This window comes from Ptychodera flava, chromosome 14 (genome assembly GCF_041260155.1).
Source record: "Ptychodera flava strain L36383 chromosome 14, AS_Pfla_20210202, whole genome shotgun sequence".
In the NCBI taxonomy this organism is placed as follows: Eukaryota; Metazoa; Hemichordata; class Enteropneusta; family Ptychoderidae; genus Ptychodera; species Ptychodera flava.
The window spans coordinates 1,613,338-1,629,657 of NC_091941.1; the positions used below are offsets into that span (position 1 = coordinate 1,613,338).

The 16,320-nt window shown below is 38.8% G+C and overlaps 1 long non-coding RNA gene across 2 annotated transcripts; it reads left to right on the forward strand.

Moving 5' to 3' along the window:
- Window positions 1-63: 63 nt before the first annotated feature.
- LOC139148941 (uncharacterized) lies at window positions 64-15,990 on the forward strand. Of its 2 annotated transcripts, XR_011556043.1 has the most exons (5): window positions 64-170; window positions 7,687-8,262; window positions 8,681-8,891; window positions 9,474-9,584; window positions 13,906-15,989. It is a non-coding gene; the product is annotated as an uncharacterized lncRNA (long non-coding RNA). The 2 variants fall into 2 exon arrangements; XR_011556042.1 differs by lacking the exon at window positions 64-170 and having other exon boundaries at window positions 6,518-8,262; window positions 13,906-15,990.
- Window positions 15,991-16,320: the final 330 nt, after the last annotated feature.

A 16,320-nucleotide genomic window follows, 5' to 3' on the forward strand; every position in this document is an offset into this window, starting at 1 on the left:
GTGTCAATTTATCGTGAAATATTTTCGGTCACTCCATGCCAGTTTCCACAGACGCAGTCGGCCATTTTTCTGAAGTTCAGAGGTCAAAGTTCAACGTATTTGCGCAGGTGCACAAAATAGATCAGAGCATCCACGCCTACCTTTCACATCGCCAACCCATGGCTGCAGACGTAAGTACATATTTCAATGATCACTATAATAATTGCAGTGTCGCTATGCCGTTTGTTTGCATGAACCAGTCGTTTGCCGCAACACTTACAGCTGTTCAAGGTCGATAGGGTACGACAGCTATGGGAAATGACCGCGCGGGAATTTCAAACTGCTGCCGGGTTATTTTCATCCAATGGACAGTACCGTACTGAGTACTGAGTACGTACATCCATGGTACCACAGGTGCTTAAATCCATGAAGGCGCGACATAGGCTTTTTCTTTATTATCGGATAATATCGTCTAAAATGTCTAAGTTAGAGAGTTCCAGGAATGTGAGATCCAAGTGATCTAATAGGGATAATATTATCGACATTATCCGATAAGACAGTGTTTATATAATTTTCCACCCATCTGCTTCTAATATTAGACTCTAACTTAGATTTTAGACGATATTATCGATTTTATCGGCTATTATCCGATAAAACAGTATGTCAGGCATCTACGTCTTCCCCACTCATCTAATATTAGACTCTAACTTAGCTTTTAGACGATATTATCGATTTTATCGGATATTATCCAATAAACAGGATGTCGGGCATCTGCCTCTTCCCACTCGTCTAATATTAGACTCTAACTTAGATTTTAGACGATATTATCAATTTTATCGGATATTATCTGATAAAACAGCATGTTGGGCATCTGCCCCTTTGCCACTCGTCTAATATTAGACTCTAACTTAGATTTTAGACGATATTGTCGAACAGCCTCATGTCGGGCATCTGCCCCTTCCCCAGTCGTCTAATATTAGATTCTAACTTAGATTTTAGACGATATTATCGATCTTATCGGATATTATCCGATAAAAAAGCATGTCAGGCATCTGCCTCTTCCCACTCGTCTAATATTAGACTCTAACTTAGCTTTTAGACGATATTTATCGATTTTATCGGATATTATCCGATAAAACAGCATGTCAGCCATCTGCCCCTTCTCCATTTGTCTAATATTAGACTCTAACTTAAATTTTAGACGATATTATCGATTTTATTGGATATTATCCGATAAAACAGCATGTCGGGCATCTGCCCCTTCCCCACTCGTCTAATATTAGACTCTAACTTAGATTTTAGACGATATTATCGATTTTATCGGATATTATCCGATAAAACAGCATGTCGGGCATCTGCCTCTTCCCCAATCGTCTAATATTAGACTCTAACTTAGATTTTAGACGATATTATCGATTTTATCGGATATTATCCGATAAAACAGCATGTCGGGCATCTGCCCCTTCCTCACTCGTCTAATATTAGACTCTAACTTAGAGTTTAGATGATATTATCGATTTTATCGGATATTATCCGATAAAAAAGCATGTCGGGCATCTGCCTCTTCCCACTCGTCTAATATTAGACTCTAACTTAGATTTTAGACGACATTATCGATTTTATCGGATATTATCCGATAAAACAGCATGTCGGGCATCTGCCTCTTCCCCACTCGTCTAATATTAGACTCTAACTTAGATTTTAGACGATATTATCGATTTTATCGGATATTATCCGATAAAACAGCATGTCGGGCATCTGCCCCTTTCCCACTCGTCTAATATTAGACTCTTACTTAGATAACTCAGGTAATATTACCGATAATGCCTATAGTGCCAATGTCGCGGTATCCTCCTTAAATCAACCAGTGATCGCGAAGCCTCCTGTAAACATACATGTACGTTTACAGGAGGCTTCGCGATCACTGGTTGATTTAAGGTAAAGGGCGACGAATTCGGACGCGCACACGCTTTAGAACGTTTCTGCGCAGATTTAACTCCAGCCTGCCGCAAATGGGTTATTTTGTAGCGCATGTATTTAACATCACCTGTCATTGTTGAAATTGCGCTTTTACCTAATTTTTTGACCCAGTCTCTTAGAAATACATGTGACCTTTAACCTTGTCATATTTTGACCCCCTAGGAAGCTGGTTTTTATTCAATATGAGCGCAAAATTAACATTTCTCTACCATTTATATGGCGCATATTACCCATTCACCTGGAGATATTGTAAAAAGTAGCGTGGTGACACCCTTTTATTAAAAGTGTAAACTAAATGGTATTATGTCAGGATTTTATTCGCCAAGTTTGGTCAAAATGACACCATTCAAAGCGACAGGAAGAAAGTTCGAAAATTATGTAGTGATATAATTTCGATATCGTCATTTTGTAATCGATACTTATGTTAAAATTTCTTTACAAACATCATGAAAACTATACATTCGATAGATATTGATCTTAATCCTTGGTATTTATTAAAATTAACTCATTTGCTAAGCGTTTTATAATTGCTTTCTTTAGTTTAAGTGAATTATATCATTTTTATTTATTTCTAATGACGCCATTTTAACGTCCGTTTCCATGGAAACGAGCGTGGTGACCCCCATTTTTTATTTCATTTTTGCACTTGCACAACTTCAAAGAATATTTGTGCAAAGTTTCAAGAAAAATGACACCACAACCTAATTTTGACGTAATTCGTAGTGCTTCACCTTAAGCACCTGTGGTACGTACGAACAAGGACCGGATTTGAAACTCGTTTTACCTTGCTGCAAATTTGGGTGGTGGTGGGGGCGTAGAGAGTGTAGACGGATCTTTCAGTCTATCTATTGTCAGGCGAATGGCAAAGGCCAAGTAAAGGTAAACAAATTATAATGAATACAAGAAAAGACGGCCAGTTGCAAGCTCGGCCAGTGGGAGAACTCAGCCAGTTAAGAACTCGGCCAGTTGGAGAAGTCGGCCAGTAGGCGAACTCGGCCAGTACAGTATGCACCCAATTAGAATATATGATCTATAAGGCCAAAAAAAAACAAAAAAAAACAACAAAAGAAATGTTTCTGGTCAGGTCTTTCTTTAAAAATGGTGCGGCGACGCGCATTTTATTTTTTTTTATTTTTATTTTTTTTCCCTCAAGGGAGGGAGGAGGGTCAGTTTTATAGTTTTATCAATATAGTCACATATATACATGTACTGTTCATGCAGTCACTGATCATGCCCCCAAAAGAATTTTCTCTTTCTCTTCAGCCATTTCGGTTTGGTGTCAGCCGCGGCCGCCGGCCACAAACAGAAAAAAAAGGGTGACGCGCTGTTGTTCAAGTGACGCGCGCGCTGACCAGAAACATTTCTTTTTTTTTGGCCTAGTAGTGTTTCTTTTTTTGAAGTCTCACCAAAATTATATGCGAAAACGATCTAAATGTCATGCATAAGGTTAGCGTAATGTTTGCAAACTTCACTTCACAGATCACAGTTCAACCATGGATGTAAAAAATCGCCCATCCATGGTTCAACGCATACACACATTGCATTGGGTAATATTAAAGATGGCGGTGTATCGCGATCGTGGCAGCGAGTTTTGCAGCCTTCGTCATAGTTACACTTGAAGTTCGTTAAAAAGTCATAGGAGATGGTGAAGCAAATTAGTTAAGAGTCATCAAGCCATGAATTTTACTGAAGAAATGGCATAATGTTTGCCTGAACTTTAATACGGTACGCGCGCGATCTGCAGAAACACTAAGGCAGACCGTACAATGTTTTGCAGGGTGGACGTGGGACCTCTTCGAATTGTTTTCTGAATGTTCGTAGTAGTATTAAACCGACAAAATAACAAAAACTATGGCAGTAAAAAGTTAAAACTGGCATGTGCCGGTTAAGTATTCAACTGTGAAGAGAATGCGTATGCAATCATATTGCTTTGTTGCGACTGGCTGACTTCCCCTGGCCGACTTCTCCCACTGGCCGAGTTGGTCGGCACCGGCGCTGGCCGAGTTCGCAACTGGCCGACTTCTCCGGTTACCATTATAATAGCACAAAGTTTACATGGAATTATAGCGCAAACAGCCTCATCTGCTTCAGGAAGCTGAAAAGTTTGAAAGAAAATAGAAGCACCCCTTATTTGCATTGCAAATTTGTTAGAAATTGAAAAAGATCAGTTCTACATGTACAAACGTTCAACATTGTGATAAATGTTGGAAACCCATATGTACAACAAAATAATTTTGTTGACAAGTCATGAGGCTGGCACATGATGGTGACATCATTGTAAAGAAAAATGAAAGACACAAGATATCCAGTGCAGGCTATTGACAACCTGAACTGAATGTTCAAGATATTTTCAGTTGTAATGATGAGAAACTGTAGCAGAAACCAACAAATGAATAATACTACTAAATGTTTCAAATTGAAACACTTGGCACATGGAAAACAACAACAAAAGTGTGAGTTTAAATATTAATGACATCAATGAAATGAAATGTAATGAATTTAGATGTTATAAAAATGTGATCAAAGATATTCCGGGAAAAGGGCACCTGAAAGGCACACTAACATTGTATGCCTGAAGGGCATGCCGAAAATTGTTGCATACCGGTACAGGGTTCGTGCCGAAAATGGAAAGTGAAGATTAAAGTAACCGTCCTTACTTTATTTTTCACTTCATATCTGCTTGCAATCTTTTCTATTTTTTCTGCGGGATTTTTTTGCCAAGGCAACTTCTCATATTCTTTTTTTCCTCAAAATCTAAGCCTTCCCCAATTTTCTAAACCCCCAGGATATCACGGTTCACCCCTTAAAAAGGAACAACAGATTGACAATTTTCATGAACTACTGCTATGGGCAATAACTTTATTCTGAACAGCTCCTAATCAAGATATGGGTATTTCCCTATGGGTACTTCAGATATAAATTTCAGCCCTGATGATAAATTAGGCGAGTCATCCCACTAACATTTGTATGAGCTTGACCAGTATGACTGAATTCTGAATGACCACAAGTTGCACATGAATTACTTTCACTATGGACTCTGTTATTTGAAATACTGGGTCTGTTGGGAGCCAAACTTGGAGACTAGTTGTATTTTATTTATTAACGTGTCCTATGTGGACTTAAAGTTTACATTTGCTAACATGTGTAGTACAATATCTGTTAAAACTTGCCACATCCAGCCCACTAGTAATAATGACTGCTCACCATATTTGGAGGTTGGTCCATCTGGCCAATTTGTCCATTACTGTTGACTTTGCTATGACACTTAGTTTTGAACGTACAGTATATCATAATGAAAGTCCTACAAATCAAATCAGTGGAGGTCTATTACAAGCAGCATTTCATGCTGATATTGAATCTTGTCACTATCTGTACCCTTCTTTTCGTCACAGCTGAGAAAAGACTTACAATAAAGCCAATGTTATTCAAGTCTGATCTGATTGGAGCTTACATACAGCCAACTTGGAGCTTACATACTGAGCTAGTTTGCGGGCACTCACCTGACCTCCCCCACATGGTCAGAGGTCGCAGAGTGCCAAAGTGCCTTCACACGGCTGAATTTTCAGGATACATTGTTTTAGTTGTAGAACTTCAACAAATAACGTCATTTCAAACTACTCTAAAATCCCATAATGGTCATTTGGTTAGTTGCAATCAGTCATAGATTGTAGCAACATAAAATTGAAGGACGGGGACTACGTACAAAAATCGATGTCTGTGCAGGTGTTGCGCAATATTTATATCGTAATGGAGTGAGCTAAATAGTGCAAAATGAGATTATTTGCGACATCTTAAATTTAGGCTGTGCTACGCATAAACGAAGGTTAACGTATTAAGTTGATGATAGTTTGTTATGAATGATCAAAAAAATTAAGTAATGATAAAGTTTTGTAAATTTTCATGGTATAGGTATCGACGTGATTGATTTAAGGTTCCAAGACAAGAAATTGACCTCTTTAATCTAACAATTCTCTGGTGGTTAATAAGCTCAGAACCCCCGTACATTATACATTTTCTGAAAGTCTAGATATAGGGAAAGATTTTAGTAATCACAGTGTGACCATTGTTTACATAACTATCACATGACAGGTAATTTGCATAACCTTTCAAAAATCGGGTTTCCTATGTTTTGTCACAATACTTCAAAATATCTGACTCAAACTTTCTGGAATGCAAGCTGTCACAACGCTCTTCAAAAGCGTGTCTCAGATTTTTCATATCTTGCCTAGTTTTTAGTTGAGCACAATTTTAAAGAAATTAACTAGGGTTAAATTCACCGCTCTGGAAGTTTTTCTGGCATAAAAACTGTCTAAGAAGGTTTAAAAAAATTCTGAGACACTCTTTTGAAGATCCTAAGGACAGCTTGCAATCACACAAATTTCAGCCACATATCTAAAAGAATTGAAACAAAACATAGGGAAAACCGATTTTTGAAAGGTTATGCAAATTACCTGTCACGTGATAGTTATGTAAACAGTGGTGACACTATGTTAACCAAAATGTTTCCCTATATCTAGGCATTCTGAAAAATATATAATTTACTGGGGTTCTGAGCTTATTAACCACTAGAAAATTGTTGGCATAAAAAGGTTGATTTCTTGTCTTGGAACCTTAAGAAGGTACTGTAAATGGGTTCGACCCTGTGTATCACAACGCAATTTGCCATCAAACTATGTTGCGATATCGCCCGCTTGCAGTGAAACTATGTTGTTTGGTCTTGCCAGTCAGCTGAAAGTCAACGGTAGATTCACTACCAAAGCAAAACAAAACAGAGCCAAAAGAGTTTCTGAGGCCCTCAAGGATAAATGACAATCCTCTAGCAGGGTTCGAAATTTATTTATTTAATTTATTTAGTCCATCATCCAACAGGCGCTAGCCCATTTACAGGATTAGGTACCCATAACCCACAACCCCAATGGAGCACTTAGGAGTAAAGTGCCTTGCTCAAGGGCACAACACCGAGCTAGAGTCTCGAATTCACCGTCCTCCGACAGTGAATCCGCTACTCTGGATCTACCGAGACTTGAACCGGGTCTCGAACCCACCATCCTCCGATAGTGAGTCCGTTACCCTAACCACTGGTCCACGGTGCCTCCAATTTTTAATTTATTTAGTCCATCATCCAACGGGCGCTAGCCCATTTACAGGATTAGGTACTCATAACCCACTACCCATTTATTTATTTGTTTGGTGGTCAAGTTTGACCACCAGATTCAAATTTTGGTGGTCAATTGCAAAAGTTGGTGGTCCAAAAAATCAGTCATATCAGAGTGTAATTCTTGTGGGGGTTGGGGTCCATCGGGGTGAATTGTAGGCTGTACATGCTGTTTTGGAACCATTTCACCATGCTGCTACACATGTTAAGTTGGTTTACATGTGTGTTGGATGCCCAGTAAATCCACTGGAAAATTTTCAGTCATTTACAGATCAACTTGACTACTGCATGAGTGACTGACTGACTGGTTATATACAAAGGACTTGAGTTACAGATTTTAAAGTTTTGGCAGAATTACTGTGTAATAAAGAAGTGACAATTTCTGCTGATATCATGACAATTATTGCATTTTTTTGGACTGTTATGAAGTTTTGTAAGAGTTTTGTACCTTGATCTGTGTCACTTTAATGACTAGACGAAATTTGCAAGGAGATGTAACAACTTTTGCAGACTTAATCACAATAATCATAGCAGTAAACATTAAAACAAAGAGAGACATTGTATATCCAAAGGAACACTCACTTGAGTAGAGTGGAGTGGGGTTGAAGGACTGACATTGAACCACAGTGGAGGGAGTGTGATTGAACAGACAAGACATGTACTACATAACTGCTAAAATATGTATCTCTGAGGACAATATATGTTTCTGGATACTCGAACTCGAACCCTGCTCTGGTCATGAAAGTGTAAGATCTGATACTCTTGTCGAGTCGGCTGTGGCCATACACATCACAACGCCTGACGACCATTGCTACATGTATGTTGGCTTGACCACCACTCGGTTGCGGAACCCAGCAATGAAGTAGTCATATGGGAATATGATGAAAACTACGATCCTTTGCAGCCAACAACCTACAGTGCCACCTGGAGAGATGGTAGGGGAAATGTTGATCTTGGTATCCTTGCAGATGGTTTATCTGGCTGCAAGAAATGCAGCAATATGCCTTTACGGATGACCGACACTAGTATACTATCGGCGAGACTTGACATGGTCTGGGTGGCTGGCTGCTTGTCAAGTGTTGCAACCCCATTTGTAATTTTGTCAACGTTATTCCCTTGGCTTGATGTAAATACCAAACTTGCAATCGGTAAGTACGATTTTTGTTTTGTTTCATGCACGCGCGCGAGTGCCAAGTCTTGTGTTTACCTCAAAGCGAACAGATTTTTTGCTGAAGAATTTTTCAGGGACAACGATACTATCTCCTTTCATAGTATCATCAGTTTTGATCTGTTTAGGAAACTATTTATGTGGTTCTGCTTATCACAAATACACCCTGAAGTGTTGGCTTTTGGAGTTGTATTCTCACACGTTCCCTAGACATGAAGTATAATTACTTCTATTCTACCGGGGTATGAGTTTTTGGTAAATACAAGAAATTGTATCTTATGACCATAAATGATTTCAAACTGGAGTTGAATCAGCCCACTTCAGTTAACTACACAACAAAAAATATTTCAAAAATTTATACTAATGTCACTGTAAACTTGTTATTGTTTTCGTCATAGGTAAATGAACGGATTAGCATGTCTCCAGGGAAGTATTGTGTGTCACATGGTTCCTATCCAGATAATCAAAAAAGAAAGAGGTAGATGAAGAGCCAGACCCAGTGTGCCAAAAAACGTCGCATCGAGCTGAAGGCAAACAAGTATTTACGACAGAGTGTCCAGGAACTCCGTGAAGGTGACACATACACAACAGGAATTGACCTTATTCAAAGTAATTACTTGTTTAATCTAGTCCTTGTATAATTGATTTGAATGAAAGTTTGAATTCAGATAGATGTAGATGTTGAATGATTTTAGAATCAATGTAAAATGACTCTAAATTGCTAACAGTTGAATGCTTGTATTGATATGGCTCCTGGCCTGTACTGATTTACCGTAAAACTCAATGCCATAAAACTGATGATTGTGCACGAATGTCTGTAGTAAGTTTGACATTCATTGATGTGATAAATTGTAAATGAGCACACAAAACCCCAATGCTTTCAGTATGACATGTACCAGTGCATCTGCAAGTGTATGCATTGTCATTGAGTGACCTGATGTACTCTATCATTTGCTGGATGGCAATTTTGTTATTTGCATAATTGTAGAACTAGTTACTCAGTTCATGTCTGCTTAAAGTTTGTGATTTGCCAAATACCTAAAACATTGAGCCGTGGACCATACATGTACCGGTAGTTTCTGTAGGTTGCACTGTTTTGTGAATAACCTTTTATTCTGTTTCATCCAAGTAAAAACTGAATCATTCATTCCTATATATTTTATCTGTATCTGCTTCTATCATTTTATTCAGAAACACAACCTATACAGGAAATACCCTCTCCTTCTACAGAAACTGTTCCATGACCAATAGAATTGACTGATCAACCTGCTGTGTATTTTGACCTGGAGACTACTGGATTAGGTTGGTGTTATTGTTATCAGTGTGATAATATGTGTTGTTTAAACTAATCTGATATTACAATCATCTCAAGGGCCGTTCACATTAGCCAAAAAAGACTAGGCCCTTGTCCTAGCCAGGTTCGTGGCCGACCAAAAAAACAGGTGTGAACGGTTCTGGCCGGCCACTGCCGGACAATTTCTGTCCTAGTCGAGAGGGGTGGTTTGTGGCCGACCCAGGTCTCTGGTTGAGCAGTAAACAGCGTATGTGAACGCGTTTGTCCGACTCAGGTCCCAGTTGACGCCCTCTGTAGTTGACATGCAGTGTAGTCTTTGACCTATTCGACGATTCAGTATCATTTTAGACATAGCGAGTCGAGGAGTCAACTGGGCTACGGAAGAAATCAAGTGTCTTTTAGGCATTTGGAACGAAGATATGGTGAAAAATCTGATGGACGGCACGTCAAGGGATCGAATCGCCTACAATATCATCTCACAGCGTTTGTAATAAAGGGAAAGCGGCTGCACACATCGCCTACACTATTTTTTCGTTCTCTGTGTTTGTGTTTGATTTTGTGTGTTTGGCTATTGGTGTAGATATAAGCCATGGCGAGACGTAGCCGTAATCTGGCTGTCGAATGACAGGGTGATCCTTTGACCCCGGCCTTTGACGCTACGTTTCGAAACCAGTGTGTGGTTTCTTCCTCAGTCGCTTTTCTTTGGAGATTGCTCTCCTTAGATTTATGTTTCACTGTTCGTGGTTCGTGGTTCGCGATAATTGTTGGTACACCCAAGCCCCAATATACTTAGGGAAACCGCTGGGTATATACCTACATCGCAAAGAGATTTATAGCTGGCAGCACTATCGCTATGTGCATGAAGTTTGGCAGATCATCTTTCAGTCTATTTATCAAAACACCGTTGGGTGTCTCATAAAGTAGAGGCCGTTCATTTTGCATGACCGATAAATTACTGAAGTAAAGCATTGACTTTCTATGAAGTTAAATTGCTTTTGCCTACATGTATGTGTATCACCACGTCTGCGGTAAATGTCATTGATTTCCTATTTTCCTGAAGTTTTCTTGACCGTTTTGTACGAATGACAATTAACTCGCACTTTCTCCAACTAAAACAGCCAAGAATCAACTCGCCCGAAACCAATTCGCCCGTTGTTTGAGATTTACACGTTCTACCGCGTACCTATGCACCCTCCGTTGTCGATTTAGTCTAGTAGAGGGTAGAATCGAGACTGATTTTATTGGAACAAAAATATTTCGCTTGATTGACTAACACAGCCAAATTTTAAGCATTTTCTTCAATTTTAGAAAATAAGTCATCGCCTTTCCTTGACATTTCCGTTTCGTTTGAAAATGCTCTGTCCCCATAGTCGGTGTGAACGCTAAGGTTTGGCCGTACTGACTGAGATATGGCTCCTTCTTTAGCTATATTTTCAGAGTTTCGAAAAGATGTCGCCAACTATTCCTTTCAGTGCACACTGCAGGTCTGTCCACATTTGCAGGAAAAGCTATCGTTGCCTTCCCAACAAATTGAATTCGGGCCGGTTGTATCGGGCCAGTTGGAATGAGTTGGGTTCTGAGTCATGAGTGGTTTGAAAAGGTACCAGTTTGCACTGGGTAGATCAGAAGCGAAAGGAAGGTTATCAACAGCATCGATGAAATGCCTTTTTTCTCACCGTGTTTTCTCATTTCTCTGTATTTTTTCAGTGATGACAATTTGAAAATAGTAATTTCGTGTCCGCTGATCGTGACGATTTGATAGCTCTCAGAATTCGAAGTACGAAACGTCAGTGCCTCCGGGCCATGCCAGGCCGCGGGAGACAAGACAACACATTTTCAAACTTTGAGTCATGCCAAGTTTACTTTCTCGATTGGATACGTTGAGGTCAAAATACGAACTTTGCCATCGATTAACGATTAAAAACTATGGCATTTCAGCATTCTTTGAAATTTATGATATGACTGTCCTTTTCCGTTTTATATTTCTTGAGAAAACTCTACTATGTGCCCACTTTAGTCCGATAACCCCCCCTGAATAATGATATTATCCGTATGACGCATCCAAATAAATGTGACTGAACAGTGACGTATGTCTGCTTGTGTCATGTCAAGGCCGAGACTCGCACAGGGTGTACTACGAGACGACATCGACTTTGCCTCTAAGCCGAGGTTGTCAGAAATATATCCAAAAAAAAAAGGTCTTCTTCGAAACCACAAAAGCCGTCGATGAAAACTGGAGAGGTTTATATGGCTGACAGTTGAAGAATGTTTGTACGTGACAAATTCCCGCCACGCCGCGGACCAGCAGCAACGACTATCCACACAATAATTTCAACTTGATAATCAGCTCATACATGGAACCGTCAGAAACCCAAACTTTTGTCTGTATTACTTGTAGTTCTCACAGAATTTCGCTACGACATGTCGGATAACAGAACCTCGAAGCCTGGAAGTTTTACAAGTAGTAACTTTTTAGAAACTACATCGGTGCACGGCCGATAAATACGGGTTACTTACACAACTGTCTATTCTCACTGTCACTCTAAGAATACGCATCTACTTTAAAGCGGTCGGTCGGCAAATCGGTTTCTTCGAAACGAGATTATAAATTTAGAGACTTTGAATTTCACTCAAGGAAGCCGTCCGTTTGATGGAAAATTGTCGAAGTACATGCTTGAGGTAAGATGACATATCGCTCGATGGGTGTTAAACGTGAAAAGGTTCATGTTGTACATCATATAGAAAAACTACGCACATTGTAAACCTCGACGTAAACTGATCACTTTATGAAAATAAAAGTTAAAAATACGGATTTCACCTCAATGCCGGACGCAAATTACAGTTTTTGTGAGACAGTGGTAATGACGGCATTTATGATGACAACGCCTGTACAACGAAACGAAGTCAAAGTCATGACAGTACCTATCGTTTTCTCTCCTGCACTTTTTCTTCAGGGAAAGTCTGTCGAATTTGGTTGCTTCAACATGTTCCCTAGGCAATGGAATTTACCACAGCAATTCAACAAAAACTGGCAAAAGCAATGTAACTTTACTTGTAAAAGTTAATCCTTTAATGTACCATCGTTCACGCTATATGAACGGCTTCTGCAATAGTGTTTTGTCTAGGGGACACCGCATACGCACCCCGCAGTGTTTTCGATAAACAAACTGCAAGATGATCTGGTGCACTAGCAATACTGTTGCTAATTAATTTGCGATATAGGGATATTCGCAGCGGTTTCCTTAATTATTGTCAGTGTTTTGTTCGTCTAGCAAGGAGGCTAGAATACTTATGTTTGGGTCAGTTTGTTGTGTTTCATTGTGTTCGGTCGTTCTCTAAGATTGTGTACTTGTGCATTTATGAGTGTGTCGCCAATTTTTGGATTTCTTTTGTAAGGGATGATCGGTTTCATCGTGAATAAATTATTTAGTGTTTGGTCTTTTTCTATTTCTTCCCAGTTCTTCAGGAGTGCTTGTTTGATGTCTTTTGTTTTGATGTGTGGACTATATTTGGTAGCAAATATCAATTTATTTGTGTTGTTGTTGTGCGTTTGTTTGTGATTTAAATGTGTTCTTCGTGTAGCGTAATTTGTTTCCGCATTGATGTTTGATATTTCTTGTTGTGGATATTCTCGCAGTAACAGCTTTTCATAAATGTTTTGACTTTGTTGTTGAAGTCTTCTTCATTGTTACATGTCCTCATGTACCTTAATGTTTCGCCTTTGATTAGGCCCTTGAAGGTTGATTTTGGATGACATGATTTTCTATGTAGGAACTGGAATGTATCTGATGAATGTATTTTGACCTGTATAAGGTCAACGGTCGGCTAGACGCTACCAAATGATCTAGGCTAGGACAGCGTTGAACGTAATGTGAACGCGGACAAAAGATTAGCTTATCTTCTCACATTCTGCCGGATTAGTTCTGGCCGGCCCTGGGCCTAGATGTGAACCCCATATCAATACTTCATCTTAATACCTTTAGAGGCTATGAATGGCCATTGACCTATACACACAGATCAATCATTAAACTGAAGCAAATTTCTACTGTAAACAGAACAACTTCATCCATGCTTCAAATTTCTGACAGCATTGTTTTAATGATCATGACTTGCTTATCAAAATCAGCAATGGTTTACAGACAATAGGCAGATGACATTATTTTCATACCAACATGCCAATCAATGCCTCAAGTGTCAGTTTCAGTTTATTACTTATCTCCCAGGGCAAAGTCTGACACAGCAAATGAATTTTCATTGAAATTTACTGTAATCCAAAATAACATAAACAAATTATCTTGCCATTTGTCATGAGTTTTTTTTCTTTTTCAGCAAGAACATCACACTTAACACAGCTTGCAGCCGTTGGACCACAAGGGTGTTTGAATGTGTATGTGATACCTAAGATGCCAATAAGTGAACCAGCATCAAGAGTGACCGGTCTGACAATGAAAAATGGAATCCTAACACAGAATGGAAAACCTGTCAGTGCAGTTCCTGTAAAACAAGCATTGTTGACATTGTGTGACTTTCGTGGACCAGAACCTTGTATTCTGGTTGGACACAACGTCAAGTCATTTGATTGTAGAGTATAATGCTGCTGTAGCAACAGATATGGTTGATCAATTGTCTTCACACATTACTGGCTTTGTTGATTCGTATAATAAGGTCTTTAAAATGTCATGTCCTGATTGTGAAAAGTACTCACAAGTTGTGCTTGTTTCAAAATTTGTAGGAGAAAGTTACAGTGCACATGATGCTGTAGCAGATGTGAAAGCTTTACAAAAACCTATTGAAAAGGTGCAACCATCTTTTGATGAGTTCACATTTACATGGGAGTTTGTCAGGGAGTCTGTAGAGCATGCAAAGGTAACAAGCCAAAACATGCAAACCTTACATCCTCTTGTACTCAAAGGGTAAATGTATGTGCGAGAAAATTGCGAGCAGTGGCCTTGCCATGGGCCATTTAGAGCTTGCATTCAACAGGAAAGGTGAAGAAGGCATTGAATTGTTGTTGAAAGACAAAAATCAAAATAGAAAAGAAAGGGTGACAAAATCCAAAAACGTTATACGGTAGATAATATTTGTGAATTTGTTTCTCACAGAATTAATACTGTATGTTTAGCATCATAACTTTGAAATTTATGGAAAAGCTTCATGCTGACTTGTATTAGATATTTGATAACTTTAACTGTTAAAGTTCTCCTGACATGACCAACCCATCTCAATTGCATTAGCAAACTTAAGTGTAAATAATAGGTGAAATAAATTCATTACTGTTGAAAACTTTATTTTTGACCCCTAGAATAAACACTTTTTCACCCAATCACAGCGATTTGAAAGAGCCCACCAAAAGACCGGAAGTGCTCATTGTGGGATATTATAAATACAGAAGTGACGCAAATACGGGACACAGTACTGCGGAGCCTAGCCGAGACCACAGACGTCCATAGAATTTGGAAGATTATCTTGTACAAAATGTTCTGATATGCCAAATCGCTGTATTGCTGTAGAGTGCTAAACGTTTTCAAGTAATTGTGTTTCGTTACTTAAGTTTTCAAAGACCAAGGATTTGTTTAAAATTTGGCTTATGCTAGTGCCTGAGGCGGAACTGGACACCCATCCAGTACCCGCAACTTGTGTTGTGCATGCAGTGATCATGCATTTAAGGCTGCTGCTTCCAAATCTGCACCAGATCTAAAACAGTGAAAGCTGTAATACTAGGATTCAAGTACTCTCTGCCATTCTCATGGGTAGGAATTTCCCTTTCGAGGCAAAAATACCAAACATGTTGAATATTTTTGCATAACGGCGCAAAAGGAAAAACACGAAAAATCCCCTATACACGAGAATGGCTGAGCAAGCAGCCTCATATGAAATTTTGCTCATCTACTGAGCTACTTTCTCTTGCATGTGGCAGGCTTATAGGGTGTCATTTGCTGTCAATCTGTGATAGCTACTTAGAATTATTACTGTCCTGTTTTTTCCTCAATTGGTTTGGAAACGTCACTCATGTTAACACTCTGTCCACCAACACAGTCATATTCCAATTACACATTTTTCTTATAACTTCAAATCTTTAACACATTGGAATATCTATTTGCATAAATCAGTCATTTGGAGGTCATTTACAGGTCATGCGGAGCTGTTGAGACAATACTGAAAGATTTTGTAGAATATTTATTGGGCATACAACGCTTGGTATTACGGCATCTAACAAAGCCTTACTAAACAATCTATTGTATCTTGAAATACTTTTGGTGCATATGCACAGTTGGCTTGGTGATTCATTCTTCATCTTTTAAACACTCCAGAGCAAATAAGTAAATACAGCATAATATTTATAAAATATTGATGTAAAATATTTATTATATAGTATTGATTATATAACAAGATATCATACTATGATGTAAGTATATATGAAGTAAGCAATAAAGCAATATTATCAATCAGTCAAACCCTGCTTATGCTCTATTTTCTACACTTGTGTAAAGGACACCCTGTAACTCAAAATATAACACTGGAAACCCCCCTCTATTATTTGTTGACATAACCAATGCAACAACATATGCAAAAATCAGAAAAATGACAATATTCTCTGATAAATTTTTGAGCATGTACTTTGCCAAACCCCCCTTTTCCCTCTTGTCTTTGTTGACATTATTGATCAAAGAAACAATATATTCAAAAATCAGAAAAAAATGACAATATTCCCTGACAGGTTTTGAGCATGTCCTTGCTAAAAGT